Consider the following 17,029-nt stretch of genomic DNA (forward strand, 5'->3'; position numbering starts at 1 on the left):
TTTTTATTAAATAATTTTAATGAGCATTTATAGAGATTTTGGATTTCCATTCATTCATTGCTGCACTTCTCTCCCCACCCAGACTCCCCCACCCCCAGTTCGCTCCTCTCTTTCAAAAGTAAAAGAAACACTCCCTTCCTGGTACACAATCCCCCCGCATGTTTCTTCATTGTTGCACAATTACCTCCTCCCCCAGTCCTCTTTACGTGCAATCTTTTTCTTGAATTCTGCTTTGTGTGATTTTAGTTTTTAATATTTATTCTTCAGTTCATCTTTTATTGCTAATGTTTTTCTTTCTTTCCTCATATACTTTATAAGCTATAGAACATGTTTTATCTTTTGGTGTTGTTGTTATGTGCCATCGAGTCACCTGCTACTAGTAGTGGTTAATGTTTATATTTCTCATCAACATATGTTGAGGTATATTTTCTAACAATGTTGAAATTTTATATATTATATATAATGTTGTTGCTATTATGGTTATGTGCCATAGAGTCTCCTGCGTTTCATACAGACCTTATATACAACAGCTCTGAAGCCTGCCCTGTTACTGAGCCAGTCTCCCTCACTCCATCACACCTCTCCCCATAGCCCCAGTTACTGTTCAATCCATCTCAGCCTGGGTCTTCCTCTCCTGCGCTGTCTCTCCACCCTTCTGGGCATGATGTCCTTCCCCAAGGACACATCCTTCCTGGCTGTGTGCTCAAAGTGTGTGAGATGGAACTACAAAATCTTAGCCTCCAAGGAGAAACTTAGTTTCACCTTCACCAAGAGAGACCTATTTGTTTTCTTGGAGGTCCATGGTATGTTCAAGACCCTTTTCCAACATCACAACTCAAAGGCATCAGTTCTTCTGTCATTCTTAGTCATTGTCCAGTGCTCTGATGCATAGCAAGACATTGCTAAGACCATGGCCTGGATCAGGTGAACCTTAGTCTCTAGACTGATATTGCTGCTTCTCAGTACTCTGGAGAAGTCCCTGACAACAGATTTTTCCAGTGCAGTTTGTCTTTTGATTTCCTAACTGCTGGTACCAACAATGTTGATTGTGGAGGTGAGCAAGCTGAAATAGGTAACAACCTCAGTCTCTTCTCCATCTCTCGTGGTGCTGCCACTTGGACCAGCGGTAAGAATCTTAGTCTTCCTGATGTTGAGCTTCAATCCATATTGAAGGCCACAGTCCTTGACTTTCTGCAGCAAGTGCTTCTGGTCCTCTTCAGTTTCAGCAATCAAAGTTGTATCATCTGCATAGTGTAGGTTGTTGGTGAGTCTTCCTCCAATCATGTTGCCATATTCCTCCTCATTAAGGCTAACCACCTGAATGATCTGTTCTGCACATACATTGAAAATGTATGGAGACAGAATGCGTCACTGACTCACTCCTTTCCTGATTTTAAACCATGCAATGTTTTCTTGCTCTCTTCTGAGTTCTACTTCTTGGTCCAAGTATATGTTTCACATAAGCACAATCAAGTGTTCTTTGATTTCTATTTTCCTCGAGGTTAGCCACAATTTGCTGTGATCCACACAGTCAAATGCCTTTGCATAGTCAATGAAACACAGATAGACATTCCTCTGATGCTCTCTGCTTTCTGGCATTATCCACTGGACATTGGTGGTAGTGTCTCTAGTGCCATGGTCTCTTCTGTACCCAGCTTGTATTTCTGGTAGTGTTCTGTCAATGTACTTTTCCAGCCATATTTGGATAATCTTCAGCAGAAATTTGCTAGTGAGTGATATTAGTGATATGGTTCAATAATTTCCACACTCTATTAGATCACTGTTTTTTGGAATTGGAATAAATATAGATCTCATCAGAGAGCTGGGCAATGACTAGGGAGGACAGAAGGAGGATTGACGCCTTTGAGCTGTGGTGCTGGAGACGAGTATTGAATGTTCCATGGACTGCCAAGAAAACAAACAGATTCATCCTAGAGAGGGTTAAACCAGGTTACTCCTTGGAGGCAAGGATTCTGGGACTTCGTCTGACATACTTTGGACATGTTGCAAAGAGAGACAAGTCCTTAGAGAGGGACATCATGCTGGGTAGAGTAGAGGGACAGCGCAGGAGGGGAAGACCCTCTATGAGGTGGATTGATTCAGTGACTTGGGTAATCGGGATGGGTGTGTCAGAGGCAATGAGATTGGCACAGGATAGAGCAGGGTTTGGGACTGTTGTACATAGGGTCGCTGGGAGTCGCAAACGACTCGACGGCACATAACAACAACAAACAACAACATCCAGTTAGTTGGCCAGGTAGTTTAGTTGTCTTCCACATTTCTTAGCACAGCCTGGTGAGCATGTCCAGGGTAGTATCTGTTTGTTTAAATATGTCAGTTGGGATCATGTGTGTGTATGGGTGTGTATCCATACACTCCCGTGTGGATATTGTGTCTCTCTCTTTCTCTCTGTATTTGTGTACGCTCTGGTGGCATAGACTACAGGGAATTATGCTGCTAACTCAAGGTAATTCCCAAAGACAGTTTAATTTCACCAGTGGCTACTCAAAAGAATGAATCTCCTTTTATGCTATGTATCACCTCAGAAACTCCATTGGATGGTCAACTATGAGTTGTTTCGAAAGCAGTGGTAGTGAGTGTATGAAATATAAGTAAATATAAATATAAGTAAAATCCTGCCGAGAATCATCCAGAAATTATTTGAACAGTACATTTTCAGGGAATTACTAGAAATACAAGCTGGTTTAGAAGAGGTTGTGGCACTAGGGTCATCATAGCCAATGTCAAATGAAACTTGGCTGAAAGCAGAGTTCCAGAGAAATTCCTATCTTTGTTTCATTGACTATTCAAAGGCATTTGACTAGGTGGATCACAAAATGTGGCTAACCTTGAGAAAAAAAGGAATTCCAGAATATTTGGTTGTGCTCATAAAAAACCTGTGCTTGAACCAGAAAGCAGTCATCAGAACAGAGCAAGGAAACACTGCATTGATCAAAGTCAGGAAAAGAATGTGTCAAGAGTGCAACCTGTCTTCATAACTGTTCAATCTATATGCAGAACAGATAATCCAGGAGGTTGGACTTTATGAGGAGGAATGTGGTATCAATTAGAGGAAGACTTTTTAACAACCTGTGTCTTGCAGATGTATAACCTTGATTGCTGAGACTGAAGAGGACCTGAAGTATTTACTGCAGAGGTCATGCACTATGGTTTTAAAAACTCAATCTCAAGAAGACAAAGATTGTCACAACTGGGCAGCATCATGATAGATGGAGAAGAGTTTGAGATTTTTAACAATCTATTCTTGCTTAGTTCCACAAACAAGACTCTTGGCACCAGCAGCCAAGAAATCAAAAGATGAATTGCATTAGGAAAATCTGTTGTCAGGGACCTCTCCAGAGTGCTGAAGAGTAATGATTTCTGTCTAGAGACAAAGGTGTGCCTGATTCAGGCCAGGGTCTTCACAATTTTTGCTACACATCTTCAAGGTGGACAAAGATGACAGAAGAATTGATGCCTTTGAGTTGTGGTTCTGGAGAAGAGTATTGAACTTACCATGGACAGCTGAAAGAACAAACACGTCTGTCCGGGAGAGGGTAAAACCAAGTTGCTACTTGGGGCAAGGACTTTGAGGCTTTGTCTCACATAGTTTGGGAATGTTGCCAAGAGGGACCATTCTTGGAAAAAGACATCATACTTGTAAGGGTGGAAAGTCAGCAGAGGAGAAAAGGACCCTGGATAAGATGGATTGACCCAGTAACTGAGTTAATGGGGATAGGTATGCCAGAGATAGTGAGATTGGCTCAGGATGGGCAAGGTTCAGAGCTTTTGTACATAGGGCTGCTATGTGGTCAACTTGGCCACATCTAAGAACAACAGTAATTGTGAGTTTTGAGAATATATACATTTGTTGTTGTTGTTGTTGTTGTATCCTGTGGTTTCGGGACAGAGCCGTAGCTGATCCTCTAGCAGGTTTTCAGAGGCAGTAATTGTATGAAAGAAGATTTCCCATCTTTTTCCTGTGGAACAGTTGATGGCCTCGAACCAAGTGCCTTCAGGATTGCCGCACATCTTCTTGCTCCTAGGCCAACAGAGCTCCCATTATCTATATCTATATCATCTACATCTATATCTATCTATAGAATCTAGTTGAGATTCTAGATTTGGAGACAAATATTCTCTGTGTATGATGATCTGATATTGTTCTTTTCCTTTTTCCAAAGTAACATGCCTCTTGCCTCTGAGTACTGGTTTTACAATGGGATATTATAGATCTTTGAAAGTACTATTTATCCAGAATACAGCCATTTTGCAGAATACCCAAAGGTAGGAATCAAACTGATAATCTTTCGTATGCTCCCTGAAGCATGTCTTTTGACCACATCAATTGTTTTCATTTGGTTTAATTTATCCAATTGACTAAATCCACTCTTATTCAGTGACTGCTTTTGGCAGCTTAAGCCTTATGGTGTGTGCAGATGGTATAACCAAGGCGAGGTAGAGGAAGCTTGTTTGTGAAGGATGTAGACCTTTAGTATTTAAGGGTTGGAAATGGCCTTAAAGTAAGTCTAAATCCATCAAGTGCATGCCCTCTCCAGCATGTGCATGTGTATGTATATGTGATAGCGTAGATCTCCACAGCAGTTTACTTGAACGATATCCGTGTTTTAAAGACAATGATTAATGGCTTGGCCCACACACCCTGCCTGATTTCAGACCTCTTCCGCAGTGCAGCTGGCTTTGGAGTGGCAGTTATTACTGGATGGCATCAATGTAAAGTCAGCTTTGAAGGCTGAGAACAAATGACACTGGAGGGAAAGAGGTGGAGGAGGGGGGAAGATAGAAATATGAGGAAAAAGGAGTATTACAGAGCAGTTGCCAAACATGCCATTATTAGAAAGAAATAATCTAAGATTCTTGTATTTATTTGCTTTTGCATTTTGGAATCTGTCTAATCAGAAAGACTAAATTTGCTTATTGAAATTTGCATTCTTCCTTCTGTATCTGTTTACCTAGAGTCCAGTTATACTGCTTTAAATGTGTCTGAAAGCTCTGGTTTGGAATTGCTTTCCGAATCTGTAGGACATTTGGTAGTTAAGAGGCCTTTGGGTAAGCTGTCAAGAGGTTTGATTCATTTTCAGCATATGTGACCTATGGACTGCTAATAGCTTGGCAGTCTTGTGGTGACCATTTTTATTCTTTGGTAATTGGAAACCTTATGGTTTATAGGTTATTCAGAGGGCCAGGAGCAAAGGCTGACTGGCAGAAATTGAGAACAGCTATGGCCAATTTGAGTGCTTCATTGTGTATTGTGGGAGATGAAATTCCTTTCCCGTTTCTATCATTGCCTTTGATTTTACTCCTTCAGTATTTTAGTTGAACCCCTTTACTGTCCTTCCGTAGAGAGCTCTGGTGGTGCAGTGCTCAGGGAATTGTGCTGCTAACCTGAGAGCCTCACCTCTCTGGTAGTTCAAATCTGCCAGAGGCTCCATGGGAGAAAAAGGGACAATCTCTTTTAGGAGATTTACAGCCTTTGAAGAGCCACTGGAGGGTCAGTTATGAGTCAGTTCTGATTCCATGAAAATGAAAGAGAGAGATTCTCCTTCTTCTAGATTCTTCTATACTTTAACTAATTTTTTAGCATCTATTGAGGGTTAAACCAGGCTGCTCCTTGGAGGCAAGGATTCTGGGGCTTCGCCTGACATATTTTGTACATGTTGTAAGGAGAGACGGGTCTTTGGAGAGGGACAGCATGCTGGGCAGAGTGGAGGGACAGCGCAGGAGGGGAAGACCCTCTATGAGGTGGATTGATTCAGTGACAGTGATAATTGGAATGGATGTGTCAGAGGCAATGAGATTGGCACAGGATAGAGCTGGGTTTAGGGCTTTTGTACATAGGGTCGCTATGAGTTGCAAGCGACTCGACGGCACATAACAACAACAACAACAACAACAACAACAAAATTTTCTCTCTGATACATAGTTGTATTAGTGTTGTAAACCCAAATAACAATAGAAAAAAGAGAAGAAAACTCTCTAAAATAATATTTTTAAAGGAATTTGAAAATATGTTCACATACATGTTCAGTAACGTAGTATGAACTAAGATATACATACACACACAGTATTTTTAAAAAATGATGTAATTGAGCACTTACTGAGCTTTTGTTTCATGTCAGGCACTATACAGTGCACTTTACATGTTATTACTTGTCTTCAAGCTGTCAATAGCTTGCTTACAGATAAAGAAGCTTGAGACAGTGGTTAAGTGGTATAATCAAGACTATAAGTAGAAAATTGGAAAACTTATTTTTAATATAACTAATGTGTCTCTGAATGACCTTGTTCTCAAATATTCTATCCATTGGTATTTAATTTTTGATAGCTCTGGAAAGACCTTAATGAAAGGCTTTTGTTACGTTTTATGTACCATCAAGCTGGAATGGACTCATGGCTAACTGTCCAGCAGGTTTTCAGAGGCAGTAAATCTCATGGGATGAGATGGTTTATCTTTTTTCTGCTAAACAGCTGGTGGATTTGAACCCATCCTTTGGGTTCACAGTGTAACTTCTTACAACTGAGTCATCACAGCTTATTCGAATGTGTGTCTCTATGTGTATAGACAGATAGGTACATTGATATCTAGCTACCAGTCAGTCCATTTGAGCATCTTCCTGTTTATATTTTGATGACTAAATAACAGAGAAAACATGTTTATACTTTTTATCTGCCAATAGTAAGATACTGAGTCGTTAGAGAAACTCAGTATCAGCAATAAGAACTAGGCCGGGGTGAGCTGTGGGCCAGACTGTTAGTTACTCATGTGCAAGTTCAAATTGAGGCAAAAGAATATCAAAAGAAGTCTTTGAGAACCAAAATATGATCTTGAATCTAGTCCATCCGAATTTCAAAATCATCTTAAGAATAGGTTTGAAGCACTGACTTCCAGTGATCAAAGACCAGATGAGTTGTGGGAGGATATCAAGGATATCATCCATGAATAGAGCTTAAGGTCATTACAAAGACAGAGGAGAATGAAAAACCCAAACAGATGTCAGAAGAGACTCTGAAAATAGTACTAGCACTCTGAGAAGCCAAAATAAGGGGTTGAACAAAAGATTTCAAAGGGCAGCTTGAGAAGACACAAAGTACTGTAATGGAATGTGCAGAGAGATGGAACTGGAAAATAAAAGGGGAAGAACCTGCTCTGCATTTCTCAAGCTGAGAGAACTAGAAAGTGAATTTAAGCTAGAGTAACAATATAGAAAGATGCTGTGGACCCAGGTAGCAGGAGAGCTGAGAATGGATAAGGTCAAAACCACAGGGTTGCATAGTTTGGTAGCTGGAGGTGTGGGGAGAATGAAATGAGAAGGATCCAGGTGAAAAGACAGGGTAATTATGGGCAAGGTCCAATGGTGATTAATTTTATAAAAGTATAAAACAAATAAACAAACCCCAAGTAATTCACCTGCATTCAGTTTTTTCTGGGATGTTAAGTCTGCCCATAACCTACCAACTTAACAATTAATATGAGATATATAGATATAGATATAGAAATCAATTATATACATGTAGATATATGTTAATGTCAAAACAATCTTAAGGATCAATGGGCTACACTGGAGTTTAATGAAATAAAGGAAATTGGGGGTTGAGAAAGTAAAAAAAAAAAGGAGGAAAGAAAATGGAGGGAATACACAAGAGTCATTGTACAAAAAAGAACTGACTGTGAAAAAATTCAGGAAAATCCATATGAGCAGAAGCAAAGGGTAATGAAGGAGAAAGTTGAAGGATACATTAAAGGCACTGGCAAGAAATAAGACTCTAGTAATTAAATTAATGGGATACCAATTGGCTTGTTTCAGTTAACAGCTGTAGCCCTGGAAGGGCTCACCAGTATATACCAGGAAATTTGGAGGACTGCTCTCTGGCCACAGATTGGAAGAGGTCCATATTTGTTCCTATTTCAAAGAAAAGTGGTCCAACAGAATGTGAAAACTATTGAACAATATCATTAATATTAAATACAAGCAAAATACTGATGATCATTTAAAAAACTGCTAAAACAGCTAGAGTACATAGACATAGACAGGGAACTGTCAGAAGTTCAAACAGGATTTAGAAAAGACCGTGGCACCAAGGATATCATTGTTGATTTAAGAGGGATCCTGGTTGAAAGTAAAGAATACCAGAAAATGTCAATTTATGCTTTATTGACTATGCAAAGGCATTTGATGGTGAGGATCGTAACAGGTTATGGCTAACATTGAGAAAAACGGGAGACCCAGAGTACTTCATTGTGCTCTTGTGAAACCTATATCTAGAGTACAAGGCTGTTGAACAAAGAAAGGGAGCACTACATGATTTAAAATGAAGCAGAGAGTGTCTCAGGGTTGTTTTCTCCCTCCATGCCTATTCAGTCTGTATGCTGAACCAATTAATTGAGAAGCTGGTTTCTGTGAAGAAGAGTGGGGCATCAAGACCGAAGGAAGATTCATCAATAACCTGTGTTAACCAGATGACACAACTTTGCTTGCTGAAAGTGAGGATGACTTGAAACACTTGTTACAGGTGATCAAAGAATACAGACTTCATTATGAATTGCATCTCATTGTCCAGAAAACAGATTATTAACCACTCGACCTACAGGCAGCATCATGATAGATGGAGAATAGACTGAAACTGTCAACAAGTTCATATTACTCTATCCACAATTAACAACACCCTTTGTAGCAGCAGTCAAGAAATCAGGAGATGTACTGCACTGGGAAAGTGTGCAGTTAGGAACCTCTCCAAATTATTGAGGAGTGATGATATCAGTTTGAGGACTAAGATGCTTCTGATTCAGGCCATGGTCTTCTGATCACTTGCTGTGCATCTGAATAGTGGACAATAAATAAGGGTGAAAGAATTTATGCTTTTGAACTGTGCTGTTGGAGAAGACTACTGGACATCCCAGGAACTGCTAAAAGAACCCACAAATATGTCTTGAAGAATGAGCACCCAGGGTGTTCTTTGGAGGCAAAGATTATTAAGCTTAGCCTCACATACTTCCGGCTTGTTGGTAGGAGGGGCAATCCTTGGAGAAGGACATGATGCTTGGAAAGGCTGAGGTTGGTGAAGGAGAGGAAGACTCTCACCCAGGTGGACACTGTGACTGCCACAATTGGCTCCCATATGTTAGGAAGTGTGAAGATGACACAGAGTTCTGTTCTGATGTTTCTAGGGTCATACTCGACTCAAAGGCATCTAAAAATAACAGCAACAACTGCTATTTTATTTTTATATCTTTTTACAGTCCCTGTTGTCTGACTACTTCTTCTTCCTGGTTCTTTTGCATTCCTGTCACTCATTAGGAATGCATCCTGGTTGCATGTTCAGTCAATTTCTGACTACACAAGTTAGTAGAAATAAGAAAAGGTTCTAGATCTTGGCATAAAGGAAAGAGTACAAAGGAATGTCTATCTGTGCTTCATTGACTATGCACAGGCATTTGACTGTGTGGATCACAACAAATTGTGGTTAACCTTATGTCTTTGCAACCTTGCATGGTTCAGAATCAGGAAAGGAGTGAATCAGGGATGCATCCTTTCCAGAAGGGAGCTGTCCTTGGAGAAGGACATCATTCTTTGAAGGGTGGAGGGACAGTGCAAGAGGTGAAGACCCTGGATGAGATAGATTGATACAGTAACTGGGGAAAACAGGGTAAATGTGTTGGAGCCAGGGAGACTGGCTCAGGACAAGACAGGCTTCAGAGCTGTTGTATATAAGGGCAACTTGCCAGTACATAACATCTTATAATGTATTTCTTATTCTTACTCACATTTTACTAATATTGAAATTGATAATCTACAATCATTCACAGATGAGTTTACCCAGAGTCACTCACATGGTACCCTATGCTTTTCTTCCTTATGCTGTAATGACTGATTGCATATGCTGAGGGAGAGAAAGGAAGGAGATGGATAGTCCTAGTAGCCATTATTCACCAAGATAAAGGAGAGAAAGGAAGCATGTTTAATGAAGAAGCTAATTAGTTTAAGTTCAGATGGGTGAGGATCTTGATGTTAATCGCAATGCAAATTCATTTTATTGAGATTGCCACTGCATACTTCTCCACTGCATGCCATTCCTTTCCTTCTACTCATTGTTCTTTTTGTCTCCACTGTAACTCGGCTTTATGGATGGTTCCATTTTAAAGTGTTCATAGATTCTTAGGAGGGCATTTGTAAAATTAAAGACCTGTTTGCTCAATTTAGACTCTTTAAGGAAAAAGGTGACGTCAAACGAATGTATAAATAATTCACAATACACCTTGGATTCAATAATTGAAGTGTCCTTTTCAGAATTTCCTATTTTACTAACCATTTTTCAGTGTCAAACTCAAGACATATCTCCCACATGAAGTCCAGAAAGACTTGTAATAAAAATTAGGTGACATCACCTATATCAAATACTCAGTATAGTATCTCATGCCCAGTAAATAGTATAGCTTATTCATGGTAACATAGCATTGTTTTGATAGCCAGTGGCCCCTGGGTGCCACACATGAGTTAAGCATTCAACTAGTGTTCAGCCAATAAATTGGCTCTTCAAACTCACCAGATGCTGCAGAAGACAAACCTAGTCATGTGATTCCAAAATGACACAGCTTTGAAAACCCTCAGGAGCAGTTCTATTCTGCACACATGGAGTGGCCGTGAGTTAGAACTGACTTGATGGCATTGAAAAACCTGATGGTTCATAAATTGCTTTTAAACATTCTTCGCCCTTTAAGCAACTTCAAAATGCAAGAAGTATGCATCATAGTACTTTGTTAGCTGATAATGTTCTGCAGTATCCTGCTTGAATTGGCACATATGGTTGCTATGTTTTCTTATTGAGGTTGTATATGGATTGTATAGGGAGCTCTGGTGATTTTGTGGATAAGGAGCTGTGCTTCCAGCACAGAGGCAGGTGGTTTCCATGAGCTGCCCTCTGGGAGGGTACTGTTGTTAAGTACCATTGAGTTGTAACCAAGTCATAGTTGACACACACACCCATTTATTTTCGGAGGCAGTAAACTGTACAGGAGGCCTTTGGTTTTATAAAACCTTACTACTAAACCAAAGAGATGGGTAATTTCCTTCCATGTGATTTACAGCTTCTGAAAACTCACTGGAGGGACAGCTATGAGTCAGTCTTGATTCAGCAACACAAAATGAACTTAGTAAATGGCTTGGCTTCTTTTTAGTTTCTCATACAGCACATAATACAGCACTCAGTAGATGCATGCGTTTCATGACATGCTATAATGGATCAGACATGGGAGATGTAGGAGATGTTTGGTTAATGTGGAGCAGAGTATGATTCATAGCAAACCCAGGAACAACAGATCTGATCTCTGTCCTATCCTGTGCTATCGTCATCATCTCTGACAATCTTGAGTACATTGCTGTAGTCACTGTGTCAATATAGCTCATTGAGGATTTTCCTCTTTCGCGGACCTTTCCAAGTATAGTAACCCTTTCCAAGGAAGGGCCCCCTTCTAAAATTATGTCCAAAGAATGTGAGATGAAGCTTCACCATGCTAGACTCCAGGAAGCGCTCTGGCTATACTTTTTCTAAGACATATCTGTTCTTTTGTCAGACCATTGGATATCTGGTACTCTTTAAACACCACAGCTTAAATGCATCAATTCTTCTTCTGACATCTTTATTTATTGTCCAGCTCTCAGATGCATAGCAAGTGATTGAAAAGATCATAGCATGAGGCAGGTGTACCTTAGTCTTCAAAGTGACATTATTGCTCTTCAGTAATTTGGAGAGCTCCCTGACAGTAGGCTTACCTAATATAATACACCTCTTGATCTTATGGCTGCTGGTACTGAGGGTATTGATACTGAGTCCAAGTAAATGGAAATCATTGTCTTTAATCTTTTAATCTTTTCTCCGTCTATCATGATGTTCTCTATAAGTCCAATAGTGAGTATTTTTGTCTTCTTGATGTTGAGATGCAGCCTATATTGAAGGCTGTAGTTGTTGGTCTTTTACAGAAAGTGTTTCAAGTCCTCCTCACTTTCAGCAAGCAAGATTGTATCATTTTCATTACTTAGGTTGTTAATAACTCTCCCTCCTATCCTAATGCCACGTTCTTTTTCATAGAGTCAGCTTCTCAAATGATTTTCTCAACATACAGATTGAATAGGTATGGAGAAAGGATACAACATTCTTTTGACTTTAAACCATATAGTGTTCCCTTGCTCTGTTTGGATAGCAGTTTCTTGGTCTAGGTATAGATTTCATATGTGCATAATCAAGTGTTCAGGGAAACTGAAACTGAGGAGGACCTGAAGCACTTGCTGCAGAAGATCAGGAACTGCAGCCTTCAATATAGATAGAGGCTCAATATCAAGAAGTCAAAGATTCTCACCACTGGGCCAATTGGCAGCATCAGGATGGATGGTGAAGAGATTGAGACTGTTCACAACTTTAGTTTGCTTGGCTCCACAGTCAACACTCTTGGTACAAGCAGCCAGAAAATTAAAAGTGTTCAGGGATTCCCAATCCTCTCAGTGTTAGCCATAGATTGTTATGTTCTACGTAGTTAAATGCCTTTTGCATAGTTAATAAAACCAAGTGGTGTTTCTTCTGGTATTTTCTGCTTTTACCCAGTATCCATCTGACAATTATCAGTGATAACCAGTTTTGAACTTCTTGCTATTCTATGTCAATGTAATAGTCTACCCTTTTAGTCTACCCTTTTAGATGATCTTCAGCAGTATTTTGTTTGCATGTAATAGCAATGATATTGTTCAATAATTTCCACATTCTACTGGAGACCTTTCTTAGGAATGAGAACAGATATGGATTTCTTCCAGTCAGTTGGCCAAGCAGCTGCCCTTCGAATTTCCTGGCACAGACTGGTGAACACATCCAGGGCTGCATCTGTTAGTTTAAACATGTCAGTTAATATCATTGATTTCCAAGGCCTTATGTTTTGTCAATGCTTTCAGTGCACCTTGATCTTCTTCCTTTACTATTATTGGCTTTTGTTCATATCATTGTTTTTTTTTGTTGTTGTTCGTTTTTTCAGTATCAGTCAACCCTTTGCGGTACAGTTACTCTGTGTATTCATTCTACTCTTTATTGATACTCCTTGGATCCTTCAAGATTTTGTCCATAGCATCTCTCAACATTTATCACCATTTTTCAAGAATGTTTTTCTTTCTTGTTTCATACCAGAATTAATCTTGGACATTGGACAGTTGTTTAGTGGTGAACTGTACTGTGAACATACGGGACAACTGCTCATGGTTGAGTCTTTGCTAGTGGGTAGCAATAGCAAAAGAGAACTGAGTGGGCCTCTTTGAAAACAAAGCAGAGCAAAAACCTGCAGTAAATCCACAAGTACCACTGTGTATTGTGAGGTAAGGGCAATTTGTTTTCCTTTGAGAATTTTAGTTGCATAACTTACGGTCTGCGTTAATGCAGATGACACAACCCTGCTTGCTGAAACTGATGAGGACCTGAAGCACTTGGTGCAGAAGATCAGGGACTGCAGCCTCCAATATAGGTTGAGGCTCAATATAAAGAAAAGAGTCTCACCTCTGGGCCAATTGGCAGCATCAGGATGGATGGTGAAGAGATTGAGACTGTTCACAACTTTAGTTTGCTTGGCTCCACAGTCAACACTCTTGGTACAAGCAGCCAGAAATTAAAAGATGTGTTGTGATGGGAAAGTCTGCTGTTAGGGACCTCTCCAAAATACTAAAGAACAATAGTGGTACTCTGGAAACTAAGGTGCGCCTGATACAGGCCATGATCTTTGCAATCACTTTCTATGCATCAGAGAGCTGGATGATGACTAGGGAAGATAGAAGGGGATTGATGACTTTAAGCTGCAGTGTTGGAGAAGAGTATTGAATATACCATGGCCTGCTAAGAAAAGGAACAGATTCATCCTGAAGAAGGTTAAACCAGGCTGCTCCTTGGAGGCAAAGATTCTGAAGCTTTGTCTGACCTGCTTTAGACATGTTGCAAGGAGGACCAGTCTTTGGAGAAGGATGTCATGCTTGGGAGGGTGGAGGGACAGCACAGGAGAGGAAGACACTCTTAAGAGGTGGATTGATTCAGTGACTCTGGTAGTCAGGTGAGTGTGTCTGAGACAGTGAGATTAGCACAGGATACAGCAGGGTTTAAGGCTATTGTACATAGAGTCACTATGAGTTGCAGGCAACTCAACGGCACTAAACAGCAACAACTTGCAAATGTATTAGTGACTGGGAGTGACATTGATGTTAAACGCAACAGTTTCCCAGTTTTGGCTAATATCAAGCTTTATTCCATTTCTTCAGGATGTACAAAACTAGGTCAGTTTCAGATTTTCACTTCAATCATTCTGAAAACTCCTCTTAGAAATGTTGTTCTTTAAATAGCTAACATGCAAAACCCTCTTATTTTTTTTCCATCTGCCCTTATTTTTTTCATTTCTTGGATTTAGAACTCTTGCTTTGGCACCGGGAAAGAGGACATAAAGCAGCACTGTCAGTTCACTTGACATCTAGGTGTGTTTGTGACAGTAGTTTAAAGACATTTTTCAAATCTGATATAAATAAATGGCTCACCAAACTCTTATATTCTTCAGTACAGAATGTTCTGTAGTTAATAATGCTCTCTAGGTAATGAGTGAGCATTTAATTGAACAGTTATTAAGCTGTATGATTTAAATGTCAAGATCATTAGCATTCTGTTTCATCTCCAGCCATATTTTGAATGTTTTGTGATTTTATCATGTGGTGAAGGCATGAAAGCAGTCTTAGTCAGAGTCAGCTAATAAGTGTTTACCAAGCAGATAATAGAAGTAGCCAACATGTAAGGAAATAAAGAAGTAAAAGGAACAAAAATTAAGATGGTCTGTTAACATTGTGAGTGACTGTGGTATTTGCCATAAGGAGGTTCAGCGTGATGACTGATTTTGGAACAATCCAGAAACACTTATAACAGTGCCAACTTACTTTTAAATCTTTACTGCCAATTAAGCTTATCTGTAGAGTACAATTCTATATATTCTATTACATACTGGGATTCCCCACCTGTTATATTTAGAGACATATTTTTGGAGCACCTATTAAGTGTCGTATTCCAGAGATAACATGTTCACTTCCGTCATAAATATGAAGAGAGCGAGAGGATACAGATTCAAAACAAGTATTTTCAAATAGCTAAATAAAAAGTGTGAAAAATGCTATTAAGGAGAAGTAGAAACAAAACCAAAACAACAAAACCAAAAACCCAAAACAAACCCATGGTTGTTGAGCTAATTCTCACTCATTGCAATTTTAAGGGGCTGATGAAAAATGCCCCATAGGGTTTCCAATGATACGAATCTTGGTGAAAGCAGCTGGTATATCCTTCTCTTCTTTTTTTTATTTATCCATTCATGCACACTCACCTCTTCCCCCTTCGCTCTGTGCTCTTTGTAAGACTATTGTCATATGCATGGCTTCTAACCTTTCTGAATGTCTTGCCTTTCACTCATTCCAGTACAACATTCATTATCCATCCTTTTCCTGCTCTTCCCCATTCCCTGTCTTAATTGTGTTATTACAATTATGGACTTATACATATTTGTGCTTTTGAGACTAAGATACTTCACTCAGCATGATGTTTTTCAGACTCATCCATGCCATGCAGTGTTCCACAAGTTCGTTATTTTTAATGCTGCTCTTGTGCAGCAACTGATATATTTGAACCAGCAGAGAATTGCCAGATGTGCAGGCTGGGTTTCGAAGGGGCCATAGTACTGGGGATATATAGCTAATGTTAGATGGATCTTGGCTGAAAGCAGAGAGTACCAGAGGAATTTCTGTCTGTTTCATTGACTGTGCAAAGGCATTTGACTGTGTGGATCACAATAAACTGTGGCTGACTCTGAGAAATATGATTGTATATTTTGATCCATCTTGCAACAGTTTTAAGAAGGGGACACTTAAAAAAAAAAGAAGGGGACACTTTTTATTCAGATTGTTTATAATTAAAAGCTTTTCTCAACATTTCCTGGCATTTCTAATTCTATAGGATTCTACTCGGTAGAATAGATTCTACTTGGTTGTTCATTTGGTGGAATTATCACTTCATGTGTTTTCCTAAATTGTTCTTTCGTGCTTTTATTACTCAAAACTGACTATCGCTGACCCTCCAGTAGGTCTCAGAGACTGTAAATTGCATAGGAAGAGATTGTCTTTCTCCAGAGAAGATATTGGTGGATCTGACCACAGAGAGGCTTGACCTCTGGACTATACCACAGAGCTACTTTGGTGCCTTTATTTAAAATAAATGAATGAATGAATGAACAAGCAAAAGACTCATTGTTGTCGTGTTAAAACTGATTCATAGCTGGCCCTTAAGTGGATTTTCAGAGATTGTAAATTACACAAGAGGGGATTGTCTTATTTTTTTCTTATGAAGAAACTGGTAGATACAAACCACCTATCATTGAATTTACATTACAACTCACCAGACCACCAGAGCTCCCTTTATTAGTGGTCCTGTATTTTCACCCTCCTCTTACATAGTTTGTTAAGATATAGAACTCTATTTTTTCTCTCCATCAAGCTTTCTCTCTTATCCTCTGACTTCAATTTATATATATGTCTGTTGTTTTCATATTGATGACTTTCTTGTATATTTCTTAATTTTTCTGTAGTCTCAGGACTCCCAAACATGACCCAGTGAATTTTCTTCTCTTTCAGATTCTCTCCCTCTTTCTCAAAGGTGTGTTAGGGGAAACAAACTTTTCCATTTACTTTTTTATTAACTTATTAAAAATAGTTATGTTGTTGTTGTTGTTATGTGCCGTCGAGTCGTTTCCGACTCATAGCGACCCTATGCACAACAGCACTAAACCCTGCTCTATCCTGCGCCACCGCACCACCTCTGACACACCCATCCCGATTACCCCAGTCACCGAATCAATCCATCTCATAGAGGGTCTTCCCCTCCTGCGCTGTCTCTCCACCCTCCCAAGCATGATGTCCCTCTCCAAGGACCCGTCCCTCCTGGCAACATGTCCAAAGTATATCAGACG

General features: G+C 39.7%; 1 protein-coding gene across 2 annotated transcripts in view; it reads left to right on the forward strand.

Annotated features, from left to right (window-relative positions):
- Positions 1-17,029, forward strand: part of GABRA4 (gamma-aminobutyric acid (GABA) A receptor, alpha 4) — a 180,760-nt gene that overhangs the window by 86,994 nt on the left and 76,737 nt on the right. The window lies entirely within an intron of this gene.

This window comes from Elephantulus edwardii, unplaced genomic scaffold (genome assembly GCF_000299155.1).
Source record: "Elephantulus edwardii isolate Elephantulus edwardi_28Jun2011 unplaced genomic scaffold, EleEdw1.0 scaffold00137, whole genome shotgun sequence".
Lineage (NCBI taxonomy): Eukaryota > Metazoa > Chordata > Mammalia > Macroscelidea > Macroscelididae > Elephantulus > Elephantulus edwardii.